We start from the raw sequence: 9,502 nt of genomic DNA on the forward strand, positions 1-9,502 counted from the left end.
CTCTCATTCCTAGCCTCTTGCTAACCGAATATGGCATGACACTAACACTTGCCCCTAGGTCACATAAAGCCTTGTTGATTGTAGTGTCACCAATAGTGCATGGAATGGAGAAACTTCCCGGATCCTTGAGTTTTGGAGGTGAACTCCCTTGAAGGATGGCACTACTCACCTTAGTGAAGGCAATAGTCTCAAGCTTCCGGATTGATTTTTTCTTCGTAAGGATGTCCTTCATGTACTTTGCATAGGGCGGAACGTGATTGATCAATTCCGTGAAAGGAATCGAGACTTCCAAATTCTTCACAATCATGAATTTTCCAAGTTGGTCATCAAACTTAGGCTTAGATTGACGACTCGGGAATGGAAGTCTAATCACAATGGGCTCCTTCTCTTTGGCCTTTTCTTCACTTTTCTTTGAAACTTCTTGATTGGTGGGTTCTTCTTCCCTAGAGTTTTGCACAACTCTTTCCTTTTCACTAGCTTCCACAACTTCATCCTCAACTTGCTTCTTTGGCCCTTCATATCTCGTACCACTCCTCAAGTGAATGGCACTAACCATTTCATATCTTGGGGGATTACTTTGAGGTGGTAATTGACCCTTTTGTCTTTGAGAGCTTGAAGATGCTAGTTGGGTCATTTGAGTTTCCAACATTTTTGTGTGGGATAGGATGTTGTTGATGGTGATGTCTTTTGCTTGGCTATCTTTTTGCATTTGAGTGAAAAATTCTTGTTGATTCTTTTGCATTTGGAGAACCGCTTTTTGAACATCAAAACATGGTCATTTTGTTGATTGTATGGAGTTTGATTTTGATAACCTTGGTTTTGGTTGAAAAAGGGTCTTTGATTTTGGTTTCTCATGGGAGGCGGGGTGTATGTTGGTTGAGGGTTTTGAACATTTTGGCTTTTGTATGAGAGATTTGGGTGGAATTTGGTGTTTTCATTGTAATAGTTGGAATAAGGCGTACCACTTTTGTATGCTTGAAAAGCATTCACTTGCTCATTTGTTCCCCTACATTCACTTTGGTCATGTCCCAAAGTTCCACAATTCTCACATATCCCACTTGGGATTGATGAAGATGCCACCATGGCATTAACATGATGCTTTGGTGATTTTGAGGCTTCTTCAAGCTTAGCCATAGCCTTCTCAAACTTGAAGTTGATGGTATCAATATGAGCACTAAGTTGAGCACCCAATTGAGTAATAGAGTCCACTTCACGCTTTCCTCCTCTAGTAGCCTTGCAAGGTCTACTATATTGTGAATTATGGACCGCCATTTCCTCAATCTTGTTCCAAGTTTGATTATCGTCAACTTCGGTGAACATACCATTTGATCCCATGTTGAGAATGTTTCTTGAGTTTTCATAAAGACCATTCCAAAATTGTTGTACCAAGAACCACTCGCTAAGTCCATGATGAGGACATGAGCGACAAGTTCCTTTGAATCGCTCTCAAGCTTCATACAAAGATTCTTCGTCACTTTGCTTAAAACCCGTGATTTGAGCTCTTAGAATGTTAGTCTTTTCCGGGCGGTAAAATTTTTTGTAGAAAGCTAGAGCCAACTTCTTCCAAGTGTCAATTCCAAGAGCGGCCTTATCAAGGCTCTTCAGCCATTGTTTCGCGGTACCAATTAGAGAAAAAGGAAATAAGACCCGTCGAATTTGGTCTTGAGTCACTCCGGTTTGTGAAATCGCATCACAATAGTCACAAAAAGTCTCCATGTGAGAATGAGGGTCTTCACTAGGCATCCCCCCAAATTGGCTTATTTCGACTAATTTGATAAATGCAGATTTTGCAATGAAATTTCCGGTTAAGTGTTGTGGTGTGGGAGTACCATTTGGTAGGTTCTCCTCGGTTGGTACGGAATGTGATGAAAACTTAGGCATTGTGGGGTGATTGTGTGGTTGATTTTGTGTTGGGTTCTCATCACCTTCTCTTGCAAAAGGATTGATGAACTCCATAGTATTTGGTTGAATATCTACAACCTCACCAATACCTCTCAAAGTATTTCTAGCAAGTCTTCTATTGGTTGTCAAAGTCCTTTCAATTTCGTGATCAATGGGTAACAAGTTACCTTGTGATCTTCTAGACATGCAAAATATCAAACAACTCGAAAACAATTAGAACAAACCTTGAGGATTTTTACTTCCCCAAGGCAAAGAAAGACACAACTAATAACAATCAAAGAAAATCAAATCAAGTTAGCACCGTCTCCGGCAACGGCGCCATTTTTGGTCGAGTCGCTTTGAGCTTAGATTTCGGTTACTTGTCGTTAGGAGCACCTAGACCAAAACAATATTTATAACTTCACAAACAACTCTACTACTAGTAAAGAGGCAAGTAAAGGTCGGATCCCAAGGGACGGGTATTGATGTAGGATTTTAGATTGCAAGTAGTGGTGTCTAGGGGTGTCACAATTTGGGTTGAGATAAGAAGATCACTAAACTAAATAACAATAAAAGTAAACAAGCAAGATGACTAAAATGAGATGTAAACAATTGATTAAAAGCACTAGGGTGTCATGGGTTCATAGGGGGTTCATGGGAATTGATCATACAAACATATTCTCAAATTATAAGCAAGCAATTATTGTTGTGATAGGATCGAGTTGGTTTATATCTTACAATCCTAGGAAGGTTTGGGTCCCGGAGCCGAATCGATTAGATTGTACAACACCTACAAGTCGACTTAATCCTCCCTACTCAACTATATTCATGGTCTAATGAGACTCGAGTTGGTTTATGTCTTACAAGTCTCATTGCAAAGGTAAGTGATGGGTAAAAAATGCAAGGATTCATAGGCTCGCATTTCATCAAACATAACATATGCATAAGTTAAGATCACAACAAGCAAGCAAATAAATTATGTGAACATATTATATTAAGCATGAATCATCCCCCATGTTGGTTTCCCCTATTTCCCCATTAACCCTAGTTAAGGAAACTACTCACTCATTATCAAGTTTAACATCAATAATTAAAAAGGGATTAAGAGAATTATACCTAATGATGATTCCAAAATAATAATGCAAAGAATAATAAAAATACTTGATGATTGATGGAAGGTTGTCAATCTCCCAATTAACCCAAACAATCTTCAATTACCCAAAATAAAGGATGAACAATGGAGAAATTAAGTGTTTTAGCAGGATTTTCCTGGAAGGAATCCGGCCTGATAATATAGTAATCAGGGTATCTAGTTCTATATGTTTGGAATAATGTGAGTAAAACAATAAGAGAGGAATTAAGTATAAGGAACAATGTTTTTTATTATCTTGATAAGCCGAGTACAATATTGTAAGTAAATCTGAATATTCAAGAGTAGAAAGAGATAAGGTGTAAAATCAATAAAAATATAATATGAATCCCCCTACAATTGCTTAGATTCTGCTATTTATAATTCTCTACCCCCCCCCCCCCCAACGTTACAATGAATAACGTTATAAATGAATAACGTCCTCCCCAAAGGTAGGAGTTGTTGCCGGATTAATAGGGCATGTCCCCTATTAATTCGCTTGACTTATTCTTATTTTAACGAACCTTGGGCTCTTTCTCTTCTTTCCGTCCAAATTCATAATTGATAGAGTCTTTTGGTTGGACTTGGTCTTCCTTGAATATAGGACACGGTTATTTGACTTGTACAACTTTGTATTTCTTGTTTATCTGCTCAATCCAGGCTGCTTTAATAGTTTGCCAAGTCTGTTCTATACTTGACCATCAAGCTTCTCTTCCAGGATTTAGTAGCCTTTGCCTACCATAATATTCTTCAACACTAAATAACGATTAGATTTGTCCGGTCTTCGCATTCTTCAATCAGCCTTGTAAGGTCAGGCCAGGTTACGGTCAGGCCAGGCTAATCTGGGCCTAACAATTGCCCCTTGACATTTTACCCGTGCTGGATCAGGCCAGGGGTGAAATGTCAATTTTTACCGGGCTGAATAATAAAGAGACTTACACTTAATCAATGACTCTTAGACTCCTAGTTACCGTTGAACACTATAACGGCTAGGTGATGTCATGCTGAGAGTTTTGCAATCCCTAGGGTTTTCACACCATTATAGATTTTCTATAAATACGGTATTTAGGGCAAGATTATCTTTCACCAAATTTCCTCCACTTTCTTTGCTAAATATTCTTCTAAAATTCTTCTAAATTCTTCCATACTTCTCGGTAATCCTGTTACGTATTTTCTCAACAATTTCTATAATAAATCAAACACTTAAGAACATGGGAGCAAAGAAACGCCCTACATCCCGAGAAAGCTGCTGGCTGCCGAGCTGAACCTATAAACGCGTCCGGGAAGAAGAAGTGATGGAGATTGATCCTCCTGCTCGTGCTGTGGCTTTTAAGTACCAGGATTCTGTTTTCACTGCCCTTCAATCTTTGGATCCTTACTTTCCTGGATTCTGTATATTTTGTTTCTGTAATGTTTGTAGCTCCTGATTGGAATCACGATCCTCTAGATGAAGAGGCTATTGCAAGGATAGATGCTTTCCTTGCCATTCCTGAGGAAGAGAGGACCTGGCCAGCTTGCTTGGGCAGGGAATTGTTGCCCCGGTATATGAAGACCAAGCTGACTGGGGTTAAAGTACCCAAAGGCAAGCCTAGTTCTACTGCTCTTTCCTGTACGTCTTCTGTATGCTTTTATGTTGGCTGTTATCTTCTTGTCGTTCTTTGCTTGATATTCACGTATATTTTTATATATTCAGTGTTTAGGTCTTCTGCTAGGCTGGCTAGCTTTTCTGCAAAGGATTTGAAGGCTGGGGTGGCTAGGATTGCTTTGAATGTAGTCCGAGTCGGGAGGCTAGTGGGAGTGACAAAACGCTTGATATCCTGGTTTCTGAGATTCAGCCTCTTCAAGATCTTCCCAGGGTAACTTCACCGGAGATTGTCCAGGCTCAGAAAAGAAAGAGGGAAGATGATATCTTGGCAGAGGAGGAAGGAGAGAAACACCTATCCCGGCTCGACCACTCGGGAGTATAAGGCAAGTGCCTGCTAGGATTGATGACATGGATGATGCCCGGGCTCGGATAGATGAGTTTTCTGCAAAGATGAGCGACCAACTATTGTCTGCTAGTACCCTTGATTCGTCTACCAGGGTGGTTTCTATTCGACTTCTCTTGTAACAAGGGTCTTGAACTCGCTTCCCAGGCTAGGGAGGTTAGTTGTAGAGGGATATTTTTAATTGTTTATGTGCTTTTTGTTTTGCCTCGTATTTGCCTAATTGATTTTGTATGTATGCGGGGTTGGATCTTTGGGCTGGCTCTTGCTTGTCGGCTTAGGGACGCCTGAGCCAAGGTTACTAATTTGGAGGAAAAGTGGATAGGCTAAACCGTGACTGCACACATCCGGGGTAATAAAGTGGTACTTCAATCTCAGTTGGGGACAGCTAAGGAGGCGGTCAGAGCTGCTGTGGTTTGTGAGGTGGCTGCAAAGAATGCTTGAGAAGGTCATCGGGCAAGAGTTGGAAGGCGAGAAGCGGCAATGCAGATCGATTAAAGAAAAACGAGGAGCTTGTCAACTGAAAAGGAGTTGGTGGAGGCGCGGTTGGGCGATCTTTGCTCGGTACTTCTTTGGGAAAGGTCGGGTTGATGCTATGAGAGATCCGAGAATCGACCGGCTAACTGGAATCCGGACCGGGATGAGATGGCTTTGGACGCTCAATATCCTGATTTGGCTAGTATGGGTCAAGAAGAAGAAGTGGATTCTCCTCCTTCCAAGGCAAAGTCGGGTGATCAGGAAATGGTGGATGGTTGTGAGTCGGTTACTGGCTCAAAAGTAACTTAGTTTTTTCTTTTGGGTTTTGGTCTATCCAGGGGGAATGTCCTTGGAATGAATATTTAGAGTATATTTCTCAAATTTTTTGGCTCATCCAGGGGGGATGTCCCTGGAATGGATGGTTATTAGGTAGGACCAATTATTTTGGGTGAATAAATATTTGGTCTTTGTTTTGTTTCTTTTTGTGTTTTGACAAGGTATTTTTGTGATGTTGGACGTGTACTGGATCTGGCCGGTTATTCGACTGGATCGGGCCAGTTTTTCGACTGGATCGGGCCAGTTTTTGTGCTGGATCTGGCCAGTTCAATGTGTTATGGGTGGGGTTGTTGCCTGTCTGGAGGGCTTATGTCCCTTGCCTGTCTGGAGGGCTTATGACCCATTTATGTCATACGGTCTAGGAATAGATTTTCCAGGTTTGTATGTTATGTTGAGCTCAATATTTAAAGGCCTGTTTTGCAACTGAATTTTGGATATCAGTTGAATATTTGGTGGGGGTGGCCCCCAATCTTTAAGATTTGTTTTAAATAAAATGCAATATGTAAAACAAGTGTTGAAGATTTCAGTAAGTAAATATGAGAACATAGATAAGTACTTGGGCACGTAATTTGAAGAAATCATATATGGCATTTATTCATATAACTGCAAGTATCATACATGTAGTTTTCAGGCAAGAAGTGTTTTAAAGTAAAAAGTTATACCTGGGTTGTGCGATATATTCTATATGTGAAATAATTTTAAATGTGTAATATTCCAGGCTCTTGGGATCATTTCGCCGTCCAGGGTCTGCAATCTATAAGCTCCCTGGCCTACTATTGAATCAATCAGATAGGGGCCTTCCCAGGTTGGGGCCAATTTGCCAGCATTCTTTTCTTTTGTGTTTTGGAATACTTTCCTGAGAACAAGATCTCCTACCCTGAATACCCTGGCTTTGACAGTTTTGTTGTAGCTTCTCGCAACTCTTTGTTTGGTATCTTTGCTAATCGATGCTTCTTTGCATCTCTTAGCTCTTCTGTTAAGTCCAGGCTATCCTCCATTAGAGGTATATTGTTTGTTGTTGTGTTCGGCTACATCTGGCGATGGAATGTCCACTTCACTGGGATTATTGCTTCACATCCATAGACCAAGGAGTAGGGGGTTTGGCCTGTGGATGTTTTTGGCGTGGTTCTATCACCCAAAGGACCAGGGGGAGTTCTTGACCCATCTGCCTTTCCTTTTTCCCAGCTTTTTCTTTATGCAAACATTACCACCTTATTACTGGATTCTGCTTGACCGTTGGCTTTTGGATATCCTGGTGTGGATGTTACCGATTGATGTTCCATTGAGCACGAAAAATTTCTTTGTTCTTTTTCCCACAAATTGTGTGCCATTATCACATACTATTTCGGAGGGATGCCATATCTACATATGATGTTGTGTTTAATGAATGCTATGACGTCCTTCTCCTTAACTTGCCTGTATGATTCAGCTTCTATCCATTTGGAGAAGTAATCAGTCATTGCTAACATGAAAACCTTTTGTCCGGGTGCTTGAGGTAGTTTTCCTACTATATCCATGCCCCACTTCATGAATGGCCATGGTGCGGATATGGAATGTAGTTCCTCGGATGGCTGGTGGATATATGGTCCGTGAATCGACAAGCTTTGCATTTAGAGCTAAAATCCGGGCAATCGGCTCTCAAGGTAGGCCAATAATAACCGGTTTCGAGTACTTTGCTTGCCAGGCTTCTTCCACCTTTGTGATTTCCACGGTATCCTTCATGGATTTCGATAATATCTGCTCGACTTCCCGTGGTTCCAGGCATCTGAGGTAGGGCCCAGCCTGCGATTTCTTAAAAAGCACGTTGTCAATAATAGTATATGAAGCAGCTTTTATTTTTAGTGCTCTGGCATCTTGCTTATTTAAGGGAAGGATTCCCTGTTGTAGCCAGTCATAGTAGGGTTTTGTCCAAGAATTAGCAATGTAGATTGGGAAACTCTCATCTTGTTTATTTATTGCAGGTTCTAATAAATGCACGATGGGTATTTTGTCGAAGTCAAGGGGACTAAAGTTGGATCCTAGGCCGGGTAAAGCATCGGCCTGGTATTTAAATCCACAGGAATTTGGTCAATATTGAAATCTTTAAATTTTGATTTTAGCATTTGAACAACATCTAGATAAAGCATCATTTTGGGGTCTTTTGCAGTATATATCCCATTTACTTGGTTGGAGATGAGGAGGGAATCAGTACGTACCTTTAGGTTTTGCACACCCAGGTCAATACATACCTTTAATCCGGCTATCAGGGCTTCATATTCTGCCTCATTGTTGGTGGCCTCAAATGCACAGCTTATAGCCTGTACTATCTTATCCCCCTGTGGCGATTTTAGTACTACTCCTAGGCCTGTGCCCCTCGTATTGGCTGCTCCATCGACAAATAGGGTCCATTCTAGGTCTTTTTGGTCGCTGGTCAGTTTATTCACTTCTTTTATTAGGTCAGGTTCTAGGGTCGGACTAAAATCAGCCACAAAGTCTGCTAGTGCTTGTGACTTAATTGCTGTCCTTGGTTCAAATGTTATATTGTATGTGCTTAGCTGATGACCATTTGCACATTCGTCCTGGACAATTACTGGTTTCCTAAGTACAGATTTGATAGGAAGATTGGTTCTGACTATTATAGGGTGACTTTCAAAATATGGTCTTAATTTTGTGCAACTCATAATTAAAGCTAAAACATATTTTTCTAGTAGGCCATACCGATCTCTCGCATCCAGTAGACTTTTACTTACATAATAGACGGGGTGTTGTTGTCCGTCTGCTTCTTTGACCAGGACTCGCACCGACAAAGATTTCTGTGGATGCGATTATACTTGTCGGGGTTCATCTTTGACTGGTTTTGCCAGCAAGGGGGAGAGGATAGATATATTTTCGGTCTTCAAAGGCAGCCTGATGATCGGTGTCCATTGAAAGTCCTTGTTCTTTCTTAGCGAGTTATAGAAACGATTTGCATCTTTCCGATGATCTTGAAATGAATCTGTTCAGGGCTGCTATTCTTCCAGTCAGCTTTTGTATGTCTTTGACTGTCTTTGGTGGTTCTAGCTCCAGGATGGCTTTGATCTGTGCAGGGCTGGCTTCTATTCCTCTTTTTGTCACCATGTAGCCCAGAATTTGCCTCCGAGACTCCAAGTGGCATTTTTGTGGGTTGAGCTTCATATTGAATTTTTCCAGTATTTGAAAGGCTACTTCCAGGTCTTTGACGTGGTCTTCTGCCTTTTTTGATTTGACTACCATGTCATCTATGTAGACTTCCATGGTGTCTCCTATCTGATCTTTGAACATCATGTTGACTAGCCTTTGGTAGGTTGCACCCGCATTTTTAATCCAAAGGGCATAGCAAAGATAACAATATATACCTCTTTCAGTGATGAAAGCTGTGCTTTCCTGGTCTGCTGGGTGCATTTTTATCGATTGAATCCGGAGGCATCCATGAATGTCAACATTTCGTGGCTGCAGCGGGCATCTACCATTGCATCGATGTGTGGTAGGGGAAATGGATCTTTTGGGCGAGCTTTGTTTAAGTCGGTATAATCTCGCAGACTCTCCATTTGCCATTTTTCTTTTGGACGACTACCACGTTTGCAAGCCGGTCGAGGGTACATTACTTCCCGATCATTCCCATGTCCAGTAGCTTGTCAACTTCTTGGTTGATAATTTCGTGCCTTTAAAAGCAAATTTTCTTCTCTTTTCTTTGTAC

The 9,502-nt window shown here is 41.1% G+C and overlaps 1 non-coding gene across 1 annotated transcript; it reads left to right on the forward strand.

Moving 5' to 3' along the window:
- The first annotated feature begins 1,402 nt into the window (after positions 1–1,402).
- Positions 1,403–1,509, forward strand: LOC141610138 (small nucleolar RNA R71). Its single transcript, XR_012528036.1, has one exon. It is a non-coding gene; the product is annotated as a small nucleolar RNA R71 (small nucleolar RNA).
- Positions 1,510–9,502: the final 7,993 nt, after the last annotated feature.

This window comes from Silene latifolia, chromosome 10 (assembly GCF_048544455.1).
Source record: "Silene latifolia isolate original U9 population chromosome 10, ASM4854445v1, whole genome shotgun sequence".
Taxonomy (NCBI): Eukaryota; Viridiplantae; Streptophyta; class Magnoliopsida; order Caryophyllales; family Caryophyllaceae; genus Silene; species Silene latifolia.